Source organism: Ceratotherium simum, chromosome 28 (assembly GCF_057802395.1).
Source record: "Ceratotherium simum simum isolate JZ-2026a chromosome 28, ASM5780239v1, whole genome shotgun sequence".
In the NCBI taxonomy this organism is placed as follows: Eukaryota; Metazoa; Chordata; class Mammalia; order Perissodactyla; family Rhinocerotidae; genus Ceratotherium; species Ceratotherium simum.
Window position 1 is genome coordinate 30,113,071 of NC_141927.1, and position 14,871 is coordinate 30,127,941.

Sequence of the window (14,871 nt, forward strand, 5' to 3'; positions counted from 1 at the left end):
CTATTGGAAAGAATATGAGCCTCTCTGGCTTTGGTTTAGAGTTACTCTAGAACCCAGTTTGCTTCGCTTAGTGAGTCTATGCACCTTTCCCCACACGTAGCTATCTAAGGAAATGAAGTGTAGCCACGGGAATGAATTCACAATTTCAATACGTAGGTAGCATCTTGCAGTGAAAAGAGGAGTGGCTTTGTAGTCCCAGTGCTGTCCCCACCACTTAGCAACTTGGTGAATTTGGACAACTTCCTCCTTTATTTCCTATCTTTAACGTAAGAATCCAAGTGACTTTACAAGGCTGCGATGTAGTGAGAATTACATTTGAACACATCAGGCAGTCAGAAAATGCCTAGCACGTAGTGAGTATTCAAATGCTACTTTCCAATTGCTCCTTCCCTTCCAGGTTCTTAAGTTTTGGAATCTAAGTTTCTCAATTTCAAGGACACTCTCTACATTGCACAAGCTAGTCAAACAACCATATTTCATCAGTTCTCCAATCTAATGCCAATAAGAAAATTCCGTTTTAATAACAACTGTCTGTTGACCAGCATAATCACTAAATGGCATTTAAAGTTGTAACTTAAATAAGTTCTTCATGTGTTTTATAAGTTTGCTTCTTCTGTAGCCACCCCATTTCACAGCAACTCTCTAATTTTTAATGGCTTATTCCATTAATGTTTCATTACAATTTCACAGAAATTTGCTGAAACATGTCTCTGTAGAGTTTTCATGATACCAGCTTCAAACATCATTGCAAACATCTAGTAAAACAAACAAAATATGATTCTAAACGGATATAGGATATCTGTTCTCTCCCCTTTGCGTTAGTTTGCGCCCAGGATGTTCAGACATATTCCATTTCCTTAAAAAACTATAATCCAGGCAAAAGTCTGCAGAGTGACAAAATTAGAGGAGTCAGGTCTCAGATTAACTCCGAAATTTAAGACACCATATTGCTGATGGATGTTGATCACCCACTCCCATTACCTAGCCAATAATCTCCAGGCTCTACACACTCTTCACTCCACGCATAAAACAGGATTCTTTTTTCTCATCCTGGGTATGAAGCAATGAATAATTTATAGAGTTAAGCTTTTTGGATTCAATCCTTTAAAACTTCATCCTACATCAAGGGTGGTGGGTGACTTGATCTCATGACAGCCACCACCAGGCTTGTGGTATGGTTAATATAGTTATATTGTTAATGGCAAGAGAGTCTAATATAATTGTACATTATCCTTCATTTAAACAGAAATGTATTTTATTGAAAATAATCCTAACTCTACCTCCCTATAAAAATAATACATAAGAAAATTTTCTTAATTTTTTAAAGAAGTAATCTAGATAATAACTCTGAATCCTGTTAATTATTAGTTATCATCATGAGTTAAGCAAACACTTGTCTTCTATTCTGTGACTTTCCTTAGGTGAATCCTTGCCTGACCTTGAGCTCTTCTCTTGAAGTGAAATGCTTTGAGAGCTGCCCAGGGTTTGGGGACTTCAGGCTGAGGTAGTTTTCTAGAGCTTTTCCGGCTTCTCATAGTTGAGCCTAAAGTGAACTTTTCATCCTCTTCAGGGGAAGGATCTTCATTGGTGTGTACTTTAGCAGATAATAACGTAACTAAACAGACAATTTTCTCTTGAATCCTAGACTCTCTCCACCGTGAAGAATAGGAAGAGAGAAAATGACGGGTGTGAGAGCCACTTGTTCCAAGCTTAATTCCCGGTAACCAGGTTCCTTCCAGTTATGAGATCATTCTGCCCTCATAGAAGAATCTCCCCCCAAAGATCCCATGCTCCCTTCAGAATAACTTTTTTTCTCTTTCAAAATAAACACCTCCTTTAGTAACTCCTTAGTTTAGAGCCCTTCTCATTCCTGCGCTGATACCTCTGATTTCAGAAGATCTGAAGTCATAGTCCCATATAATTTCACACTTTGAACAGAAAGTTAGTCAGAAATTATGGGGTTTAGGATTTAAAGTAATTTTATTAATCTGGGAAGTCTTCCTTGATTTGTCATAGGCCCTTTAGAAAATTTAAGGGCAGAGTCAGAGGGCATTACATCTTTTCCATTATTTACTTGACCAAAAACTCTTCCACAATACAAATAGATGCTAACTCCACCACACATTTTGAGTTCTGCTCTGTCTGTCTGAGGAGTTAGATCTCTAGCCAAGTGTGAGGGAAAGGACCTTGGACCCTTCCTATTAAGCTGTCAATGCAGAATTAATGAGATTTAGGGTTTCACTCAGGGTCAAAATCATGTCAATTATCAAGCAAAGGAGCAAGTAAGGGAAAATATCCCCTCACCAGGTTGAGTCACATGTCACCCACTGAGCAAGCCAGAATCTGAGCAATATTCTAGATTTCTCTCTCCACATCTAATTGGTGACAATGGTGATTGTGTCACTAGGTCTTAACACTTTCTCCTCTCCTTCAGAGCCCCACTGCTTGCACCCTTGGTCATATCCTCATTATCTCTACTGGGCCCCATTAGCCTACTAACTGATCTGCTTCCTTCAGCAACTTCTTTCACATTCTAGAAGGTTCTTTCTAACTTGCAAACCTTATCAAGCCATTCTCGTGGTTATAACCCTTCTAAGGCTCCTCCTGAAGCTTGACTCCTTGGCCTAACATGGATTCTCTTCACAGGCTGGCTTCTGCCAAACTCTCCTAGCTTGTCTCCCACTCTTACCCTTCACTCCATCTTATGATTTTCTCTTTCCCAAAAACACCACACCAATGTTTATCAAACTCTAGTCATTGGCATACAAACTTCATGATTATTACCATAGTCATGTACCACCTGTATTATTTTTTGCATATTGTTTTTTTCCAATTGATTGCATTTTTAACTAAAATAAAGTCATTTCAAATGAAACTTTGTATCAATGCTGTGAATGGAAAACTGCAATCAGTCGCCATAATTAAAATAAAACTGTAAAAATAAATATAATAAAAATGAAAGAACGTAATTAAGTTCTAACAAGATACTCTTGCCCGCTAAAGTATGAGCTGAAACCTGTTCTCTGTTTGACTAAAAGAGAGATCAGCAAGTGTTAGAGAAGTTCAAAACATATTCAGAAACACAGAAAGATTTATTCTGTGAGTTAACCAGGATTGAGAGGTGGTTGACAGGGAGTTACTTCTACTGTTTTATTCAATACTAGTCAATGATAGATCCTAAAATCATTTTGGATGCAACATACAGTCACCCACATATCTTATACAACCACACAATGTGCTTGTTATATATCCCTGCCTTTGTGCAGACTATTTCATTTTACAGGAACTCCCTTCTCCACTTATCCTTCTGACAAACCTCTTTTACCCTTTCTCTGGGTAGAGAGACTGTCCTCGTCTGGGAATCCTTCCATGACAAATTTCCACTTTTCCCAGATGTTAAGTGCTCCTCTTTTGCTGTCCAGAGCATGTTGTGCATTCTTCTACACAGTATTTTCCATCTAGCTCACAACTTCTAGTTAACTGAAATTCCTCCCTTAGTAGAACATGTACTCTTTGAGAGCAGAGACACTGTCCTGTACGTGGATATCCAGTGCCTGGCACAGTTCCTGGAACATGGTAGATGCTGGATGTCTAGACAATAAATCACTGGCAACCAGAGACTCAGGATATTTACATAGTTTGGCAAGCATGTGAGGAATCTAGCCTGTCACAGGCATTTTTAAAAACCAAGATCAAGAAAAGAGTAGCCTGTAAGTTGTTAAAATCAGAACATGTGAGAGTGGAACCAAGCTTGATTAATCATGGTCAAAAACACCAGAGGTCAGAGTCTAAGAGATGAAAGTTCAATGGCCTAGACTAGATTTTGTAGGAAATACATGACTACCTTATATACCTTTTGTATTTGGTGTTGGCTCCCCCTCCACCCAAGAATCCTGGTTTAAAATTAACCCTTCAGGAACCGGCCCGGTGGTGCAAGGCTTAAGTGCGTGCACTCTGCTGCAGCTGCCCGGGGTTCGCTGGTTCGAATCCTGGGTGCGCACCGACGCATGGCTTGTTAAGCCATGCTGTGGCGGCGTCGCATATAAAGTGGAGGAAGATGGGCACGGATGTTAGCCCAGGGCCAGTCTTCCTCAGCAAAAAAAGAGGAGGATAGGCAGATGTTAGCACAGGGCTGATCTTCCTCACAAATGAATAAATAAAAAATTAACCCTTCATCTCTATTCTCCCTTCTTCTCTCCCACTTCTTTGCAAGGTCTTGAAAATAAAGTCTTTTAATTGGGTATTGTTCAACTAGGTCAGTCTTATAAAGAAGACTTCAACATTGACCATTGCAGTGAAACCAACCAACGTCCCCAATTCTTTGAAAAGGTACAAAGAGAGACTTGCACATCACAAGCTTTCAAAAAAATTTTTAAATGTACAGGTTGAGTAAAGCATATGAAATCAACATGCTATGTAAGACAGTGGAATACATAATTTGTCATCCTGGATAGAATGGTGATTTGCAAAACCGAGTGTTCAGTGATATTTTCTAGATGATTGCATTTCACAGTTAGATATAGTACAACTAGTTGCAAGGGAGAGGAAGGGCATCTACCCTCCACCACACAAGACTTCTTTTCCCAATAGTTTACCTAGTCTGGAAGTATAGTCTTCATTATTGATTAAAAAAAAGATCTGTCAAATTGTCTACTTAAAAGTAAAGCCTTTGTGTTGTTGTTTTTAGTCTGGTGAGTGTAAGGCTGACCCCAAATTTAGTTACCCAAAGATTAAAAGAATATAACCATGTAGTTATTTAAGCTTTATTAGCTAACATATAAGCCCAAAAATATAGCTACCTGCTGGTTCAAATTTACACAACTTTGAACTTCAGAGGAAAGTTGGGTTGGAAGTGCTTACAGAGATTTTTGAAAATTTCAGTTCAGTGGGATATCACTGACGTTGAGCTGATCATGGCTGCAACACGCCGCCAAACTCTGTGCTTGTCAGACTCAGAACTAGTCTCCTTTGCTTCCTATTCAGTGATATGTGAAGGTGCCAGCACTGTGTACAACACCCAGGATAGCAGATACTACATTGCCCCTGACATCATAAATGCCCCACCTAAAATGCACCACGTTGAGCAGCAGATATTGAAATATGAATAACTCAGGAGCTTGTACTTGATTAAATCTATGAAGTCAGAACATCCTTGCTCCAAAACAAGATCAGTGGTTTATTTCTCTTCTAAATCAAAGTCCAAGAGATTCAGAATAAGCCACTTAGATGACTATCACTCTTCTCTTTAAATTCACAACTTGAGTATGTCAAATGATTGGACTTGCCCACAGTCACCCAGCCAATAAGCTGAAGACCTGAAAAGAACTGTCAACTCTTTGGTTGTCATTAGGCCATGTTGCTAATCAGACTTTAAAGCCCTTGAAGAAAATTCAAAGAGTAGAAACCTTCTGTTCTTTCTTGCCCTTATTCACATATCCACATTCCATTTTAAAAGCTGAGATATATTGTGGAGCTTTCCCTAGAATCTGCTTATATTATGGTACAAGAATAATACGATGTAAAGAACATGAGCTCTGAAACCATGAGATCTAGGTTTGAGTCCTTCCTCTTTTACTCGGGCAATTTGGGCAAGTTAACATCCCTGAGCCTCAGAATCATTGTGTGGACTCAAGGAGATGATTATTATATGTGCAAGTTTGAGCACAGTGCTTTGCCACATAGTAGGAGCTCTATAAATATTGCGTCTTCATTGGTGGCATATTTCTTGTGTAGGAAAGCTAGCTTGTCTGGCAGTGAGAAGGGGACAGTGTTTCCAAGCTTAGCAACCTAGCTTTGGTTCTTCCTGCTCTGCCTGTGAAGAGCTCCCCAGGGAAGCTAGTTGAGGAAGTGTATCAGAAAGCTGGATCCCAGGCTCTGCTGCTAGGATGGAGTTGCCTATTGTTCATCAAGCTACCTCAGAATACAGGAGTTCAAACTTACTAAGAATCGAGTTAGCCCAGTAGAGCAGACATTTCTTTTTCCCTGAGAAGAAAACAATTTTAAAAATGCAGAAATGGAAATCATAGTTCGCTCCATCCAATTAGCAGGAACTAATTTATATTTCAAGGTCATTGTGTACGGTGAACTTCTCCTTCACATGCCCAGCACATTGGCTCCATTCCCTCTCTGGTTTTGTGGCTCAGCATCCCTGAATACATTGTAAACAATCACAATTTCCATTTTAGGATTTTTGTCTCCTGGTAATGTGCTGCTGTTCCTGTTTTTAGGAAATTGATGCTTGGCAAACGATTAACGGTTTCACAGATTATGAAGGTTATGGCACAGTTTTCTCCTGCCTTATGGCTTAATTTAATTAGCTATCCTGTAATAGCTCAGCAGCAGAATTGTGCTGCAGAATGGGCTCTAATTTGCCCATAGGCAACTTCAAGAGCAGAGCAAATATGAGATATGCTGGATGACTCATCAGCTGATGGAAAATGCAGTGAAACTTTTTCTTTTTCAGCGGGATCAGGCAAGGTGACTGAGAAAGCTTCCCTGGTAATAGACACCTGGTAACTCTGCATCTCAAGATCATTTTAAAGTATTCTTACAGTGAAGTCATCATCAAAACCACTGTCTGACCTTGAAATTATTCTGTGGCCGCTGGACCTTGAAGACATTGATGGAGGCAGCTAAATACAGCCATCTGGAACTTTGATCAACTATGTCTGTTCCCCCACAGAGCAGTCAGGACCTCAGTTAGCAGGAAGCTTCTCTAGGGCATGAGGCCCAAGCAGAGAAGTCAGGAGAACAAGATGCTCTTTCTCATTCTGGTAGATGCCAAGTTACCTCATGCTTTTGCAAGATTTCAGATATGCACAATTTCTGATATTGATTACCCTTGTTGGGGGCACTAAGCTTCACAGATTTTGTTTTTCAAACGTGAAACAAACTGAGGCCCTGAAGTCGCAGGATGTCTTGGCAGCCATGTTCAGGCTGGATAGAAAGGCATTCCTGTGGGGGTGAAGCTTTTCTCTGGTTCCATTTCACTTGCTGTCTTCAGAAGAAGAAGATAGAGAGATAACCAGCTGGGTGGGGGCTATGTGATGGAGATTTTCTGTTATGATGGAAATGAGGGAATCTTTAGACAAGTGACAAGTGACTTCCCAAGAGACTACATGTAACCAGTCAACTGACTTACGAACAGGGTTGCAACCTAAGACCCAGTGCCAGAGAAGGCCTAGGAGACAGGGCTCACAGATGTGGTCGGTTGGTACAGCCACATCCCCCTTGCCAGGTTGGAAAGGGAGTCATTCTCTATTCCCACTCAGAGCCAAGGCCACACTGCCTGCCCATTAGATGTCTGAGAATCAATCTCCAGCACTGTCCTGCAACCCCTGCCAAAATCGATCCTCAAAGAAGATGCATTCAAACTCATTCATAGACACAAAGCTCATTCTTTTATTCAACAAACATTTACTGAATATATGTAATATGCATGACAATGGGCTAAGAGTTGGTGATGCAAAGAAAAACAAAATACATCTCATTTGAACACATCTCATCCTTCTGAGAGAGCACATTCTAGTTCTGGAGACTAATGCATAAGCAACCACAATGTACCCAATTGAGGAAGCTGTGTTTCATGACAAGAGCAGAGGACTTGGGATCTTCCATCATATGTTTACTGCCAACTCCGCTACGTAGGTGCTATGTGACCTCTGTCATATTACTAAACCTCTTGGATCTTAGTTTATTTACCTATAAGAGTTAAATAATCTTAAAAGCATATTGTTAGGATTACTAATATATATATATATATATTAGTAACAGTTTTAATGGGAACTTAAAGATGCTGTGATAATGACATCACAAAGTTCTGTGAGAACACAGAAAAGAGAACCACTCTCTGAGGTATATGATCTAGCTAGGTTTTAGAAGAGTTGTTGCTCATTCAGGAGAGAATTGATTAATTAATCGAGCAAATTAATTTCCATAAGAAAATGCCTAGAGAAGTGAAAGGGGGGAGGATATTTTCAAGTTGGTGTGGAGGGTGCAAATGGTAGGTGGAGTTGGAATTGGATTCAAATGTAAGGCTCGTGTGGCTAGATGGGACTAAATTTTGGACTAAGGTCATTGTGTCAGCACTGGAAGCAATAAAAAGGAGACTGACAAGTTCAGAAATGGGATTTATCAAATTAATTCTGGAGACTAGGGCAATGGAGTGGAAAGAGAGAAAGAGAGAGGAAATTTAGGAGGTGAAGGTCATGTTGTAGATGAGTGATGATGATCTGGACCTAATCTAGATTAGCAGCAAGGAAGATGGAGACTAGGAGATGGAGTGGAGGGGAATTTATGAGGTGGAGGGAAAGAGACTTGATGACCAAGTGGACGTGGGGTGTGAGATGGGAGAGAATCCAAGGATGTCACTGAGCTTGCCTTTGGAAAGGTTGCCAACATCCGTTCTAAGAAGTTTGATGAAGCTCTCTTCATATGCTTGTAGAAGTCCAAGAGGCAGGGGCTGAAACAAGTCCAACACTATTCCTCAGTGTTGTCAGATCCTGCTTGTAGCTGTGGGCTATGAGTGATGTGCTGTGCTAGCATTTATGTGGGTATCCTCACTTATTCTTCCCAACAATAGTATGAGGCAGGTATTATCATTCTCATTCTATAGATGAGAAAACTGAGGCTCAGCTATGTTGAGAATCCTGCCTAATGTCATACAGCTAGCAAATGTTGGAGCTGGAAATCAACCAAGATTTGCCTGATACCAAAGCCCCTGCTCTTAACTACTTCTCTTTATCTGATCCTCTTGTAGAGATGCCTTCCTCATAGGATTCATACTGGAAAGCCATCCGAGAGGATCGCCAATGAAAACGTTCCTTCTCCACAGTAAAAGATTTTTTTCCTGGGTTTAATGTGTGAGAGAAAATTCTGACTGAAGCCAGGCCGTCTCTGTCTTTCAAGTTATTTATTATAAAAGCACATTCAACTAAGCCAGGCATGACACTCACACCATCCCCCATATCTATATTCATTCATTTACTCATCACTCCCTCCCCCACCACCTGTTGGTAGCATCCTACCAATGCTCTCTGCTCTCTCACGCTGTGCCAGGTACTGTGTCAATTGTTTGAAGATGTCTGGGATGCTTTTGGAAACCTCTCCTGCTGCTCTTCTTCATCTTAGCACCTTCCACGAAAAAATAGTGTTACCTCTTTGGCATTCTGACAGTCTCCCTCATTTGGGGAATTGCTGAAAATGCTGCAGATCATTTTTAAGTTAACGTTTGAGGAACTACGTTGGGATCTGCCCCTTCAGTCTTCCAGGAAATTATGGTTTTAATTTCACAGAGAGTGGCAAACCTTCCGTGTCAGGGAGGACAAGGCTGGCCTACCAGTGGATGCCTCAGATGTGACTTTCACCTATGGAACACGCGGGTTTGTAGAATTAATGTTGCTGGACAGTTCCAGTTGCCCAAATATTTATGCCTGCTTTGAAAATGAAATATTAGTGCCTGCTATGAAAATTAGGAGATCTAGTCTCAATGTGAGTTGTAGCAGTGGAAAGCAATTTGAGTGTGTATGTCTATCAAAACATAGTCACTACTATAGCTAATAAGTAAGCCTGACCACCATGAATGAAAATCCCAGACCTCAAGGTTGAGGATCAGTGGGGCAGCTTGATATTGCTTCTCTATAAATCAGTGCAACTTCTTGAAAGATTGGGTCACTGCTTTTTCTTTGGTTTTCAGATTATCAACTGCAGTGTGCACCACATCATATTAGGCTTAGGTTTATGGCTGACTTCCAATTAGTTGTGAGCTCTTAGATGTTACGGATCATGCTGGATTCACCTTTAGCCCTAAGGCTTAGCACAGCACCTGGAATTTAGAGGGTCCTTCATAAATGTTGTTCAGAGCTACTGCTTTAGGCATTAGCTAATCAGAATCTTTAAATTATAAAGCTTTACTGAAGAAAGTAAAGCTTTATAGAAGAAAGTCAACAGAGACAATCATAAAGCTTTACAGAAGAAAGTAATTTAATTCACTCAAGATCCTTTTTCCCACTACTCTTACCCAAGATGATGGCAAAAGAATATTTTGGTTGCAGGGCGGGGAGGAAGGTGGATGGTTTTATAAATGAAGATGGATTATAATATTAAAATATTGGTCTTTTATTATGTATCTAGTACATCATAAAAGAAAACAATTCTCACTAAAGAGTAGAAGGAAGAATCTGTGGTCCCTTCAATTAATGTAATGGGGATCTCAATTAGCTACAAGAGAGTCAGTCATGCCTGGGCTTGTCTGTTGAATTGGTGGGAGCAGCTGCCAGAAGCCTGTTTGCATATGGATTGAGGGTCCTCTTGGGAGAGTTCTCATTCTGAAGGAAGAAGTTGCCTGGCAACAAGAGTTTGACCCATGGAGACAGCCTTACCCAACAGAGGAGCAAGGAAGCCTGAGTATAGTGTGGTGTTTGTCGTCTAGATCTGTCTCCCAGCTGGATGACATAAATATATGCCTAAGTGCCACAGAGAGTGGGAGTCTAAACAGACAAAGTGAAGAAAAATAAATCTGCTTTACTAATATCCTTTTAAAAGGCTGGAGTACGATGCAGAGCTTCAGCACCCTTTTGATAGACTAAAACCTTAACGGAAGGGAGACATTTTCCCCTTTCTTACTAAAAATCAGTTTGGGTATGGAGATGTCACCAAAGCATTCATTACAGTGCATGGCAGAGCAGCGACAGCACCAGGGGAAGACTTTGATGCCCAATGAAGGATTAACAATCAATACCCGTAGGATGGGTTAGTATCCAGATGACACTCATTGGGATATGTCTGCACCTTGTATGTAGCAGTGAGTGACGAAGTGGTACTCAGCAGAGAGCTGATGGAAAACTGTTGCATCCAAAGGACCCTTTAATTTTTGAACATAGTTGAGATCACTATCCCATTCCACGTTTCTTCAGGGGCATCCTAAGTGCACCACACAAATTACAGGATGCAAATTGATGTTTGCAGAGATGAAGAGGATGCTGCCCAATTTCAGGCACCAGCAGCACCAATGTCCCAAAGGCAAACTCGTATGTTAACATAACAAGAAATGACAATCCTTTACCTAAGGCCAATAGCAAAAATACTATTTACAACTAATTTATATTTAATATATTTTTTATATTTTTCAAAATTTATATAATGGAAGGCATTTACTTTTATTTTTTTAAAAAAGAAAAATTGTTCTAGTTGTAAGAGAAATAAGTTCTGGAGATCTATTGTACAGCATGGTGATTATAGTTAATCATATGTGTCGTATTATATACATGAAAGTTGCTAAGAAAGTAGATCTTAAATGTTCTCATCACACATTAAAAAATGGTAATTATGTGAGGTGATGGAGGTGTTAACTAACTTTACTGTGGTAATCGTTTCACAATATATATGTATATCAAATCACGATGTACACTTTAAACTTACACAATGTTACATGTCAATTATATCTCAATATAGCTGGGGAAAAAAAGAGAAAAACTGACCATCAAACCATGGCTTCCAACTTTTGCTTAGAAAATATGCTTACAATACATGTGTGACTTGCCTAGAATTTTCCTTGTGATACAAACCCAGGAATAGATATAGATATGATAAAGGAAACCTGACCCAAGTGACAATGTTAGCAGAGGAACTGAATAGCACTGTCACAAGGACCACTTCAGAGGAGGCGTTCTCAGGGATCTTTTAACTACGAATGACCCTGCAACCCAGAGTGCCCCCTGCGTCTTTGAGTGTGTCCATTGCATAGTGCCCCAGTGCTCCATGGGAATGCATTAGGGCAATCTGGATGGCTGGTGTGACAAGGTGAGAGGAGTGTTCACATTATCTCCCTTGCTCCACAATTGAGAGAAGCCTCTCATGGACATTCCTTCTCTCTTGTGACATAAGGCACATTCTGTTTTGCCTGGTCAGCTCCCGAACCTTTATAATACACATCAAGACAGTAGGTGAGGGGAGAGATTGAGTAGCTAGAGAAGCTAGCTGAAAGCCAACAGCTAGTGAACACAGAAAGAGAACAGATAGGGAAAAAGAAGAAGAGTGAGAGATATAAGAGAGACTTCCAAGTTTGAATTTGTCTGTAAGACAAGGTTATTTGGGAGTTTGGGATGAAGGAGAGAGTATAGCTACTTGACTTTTTTTGGTGGTGAACAAGATGCAGTTGAAACAGAAGTTGAAATATATAATGATGTACACCTAAAATTTACACAATGTTATAAACCAATGCGACCTCAATAATAAATAAATAAATAAATGAAGGAGAGAGAATATGGGGTCCCAGTCACAGGTATGAGAGAAAGAAAGAGCGAAATGGAAAAAAGAGAACTGTGAGATTTTCGTGTGCATGTATTATCAACTATAATTCCCTTTTGGCATAACTAAAGTAAAGGTTTAATTTGCTTTCTCATTACTTTTTAGGCCCAGAGCGGTGCTTCTTTGAATGCAACTGTGATGGTACTGAGTGGTGGCTCAGGTTTATACAGTTTACGCTTGGAAGCTTTAATAGTGTGTGATTCTTTGGTAAGGTATGTCCCACTTTTGCCTGAGAAATTTTGAAAGGACATCAATGCTGAGGTAACAAAAAGGTCCATGGCGGTGACTCCCTGACCCCAGCTTGTGAAACCCAAATGAAACCCTAGGAGATGGTTGTGTTGCTCATTAATGAAACCTTGGGCTCTCTTCTCACGACCTGCTTAATCTCCCTGAGGTCGGAGCAGTCCTCTGCAGAGGTATTTTAAAGTTATCAGCAGGACACTTTTTAGAAAGATGTCCTGCAATCCAATGCATTTGTAATAAGAGATATATCAACTCTGAGTCACCAGATACTGAGGGAAATCTCCAGAATACTTGAAGAGGATTAAGGTTCCCATCAGTTAGGTATGTATACGATCCTGTAGAAGGTGCTGACTCTTGGGGAGAGCTCAGATAGATTATAAGTGAACTTCCTCTACCAGCAGAGAACAGGACAGCAGGCAGCAGCAGTCTCTGGTTTAGGATATATATCAGACATTCTTGGTTTTTGCCCAAATTCCCTTCCATCTCTTTTTCCAGCTCTGTGATCTCATGCCCCAGCCTCTGCTGGTAACGGCTAACGACCACTACTCACAACCTTCAGAGGATTGTCCTGTGCCTGGGAGTTTATATCCAGCCCCACTCCCCACCTCGGGTTGGTCCATAGCTGATGACTGAATGGCATGGGACTACAAGATCCCAACTGCTTTACCTCAAGGTGGAACAGCAGTCTCCAAAATCGCATTTATACTAGAGTTCTATGTGAGAGCAGATGGAGGCTGGGACTCCATCAAGATCACACCTTGCTTGCTTTTTCCTTCCTTATTCTATTTCTCTTGCTTCCTTACTGATTTCTTCTGGGAGCTCGTCCTTAATAAATCACTGTACCTAAATCTTGGGCTCAATGTCTGCTCCTGGACAACAGAGCTATAACAGAGTGATAAATGGCTTGGAGATATTGAACAGAGGCAGCAGAAAACATTACCTGTTTGTTGTTGCTATTCCTCTATTGGTATCTCATGGCCAGCATATGTGTAAGTGAGCGAGTGCTGGGCCATCCAGAAAGGTGGCTTTTCAAGGTTTCTGTGGGGACTCTGTCTAAGAGAAATACCAAGCTACCCACAGTTAACCTGGTTCTGCCATGTAAGCATGATCATTCTCTAACATAAAAGTGTCCATTGTTTGAATTTTTCAAAGCAGAGATTATGCATCATGTGATTAGAGAGAAACTGACTTTATTTGAGACTGAGCTAAACTGATACAATTTCATATATTTTAGGATTACAGAGAAAGACAGTGTAAGAATATATAGAAGATATGATGCCTAAGATTTAGAAGACTGCAGGAGTTCCTCTATTATTTTGGGGAAAGCATGTGATCTGTCTGTGCTACACTTCCTGGATCTAAAAAAAATTAGGATTAGCGTACTTTTCTACCTGCTTTAGACAGTAAATGTTAGAATAAGATAATGTGTAGAAAAGTCCTTTGTAAACACTGTAATGCTAATAAAACTTGGAAGAATAGTCTATATTGATGATTTCTCTCTTCTTATTAGGATTAAATCATATTGAGATTCACAGGCCCCACTAATCTATTGCCCTTTTTTTTTCTGGTGATTTCAGAGGTTATGATTAGAAGTGTATCACTGTTAGGGAGAGTAAGCCAGAGCAATAATTTTACCACTAAAACCCTTTGTTGAGATATAGGTTCACTAACAATATTTTTATTCCAGGCTAAAGTAAGGGAAATATTGAGAGAATCCCTAGACCAAAAAATTAGTTCTATCAATAATTCTAAATTATCTTAATTGTTTTCTGAAAAGCAAATACAGGTTTCCTTATTATCCAATCTAACGAATTGTTACTACCTCCCTGCCTATGGTAACAGACTCGTCTTTGACTACAAATCAATGAAGAGACAATTCCTCCTTGAAAAAATTACTGGTTCATCATATATATGGGAAAATACAGGCAGGGATGCTTCATTTAATTTTGAGAACCTAACTGCATGTTAGGTAGTAAATCGAAAAAGATTCAGTTCTATTAAAATATAATCCTTCTTGTAAAAATATTTTCTATATGTTGAGCAACTGGAGAATGATACTAAGAATTATCATAAATCATGAACCTACACATTTGCCAAGATTTTGAGACAAGAGAATGTTCAAAATATATTAATATTTTAATATCTAACCTTTTAATACTGAAAAATGAATATGTTACATACTTTCCAATCTTCTATGTGTAATATATGTTAGAAAAATATGGTAATGATACTTTGGAACAAGCATAATGGGTATTCCTGGTTGGTAGAATTATAGATGATATTTATTTTCTTCTTCATAGTTTTATATATTTTTCAAATTTT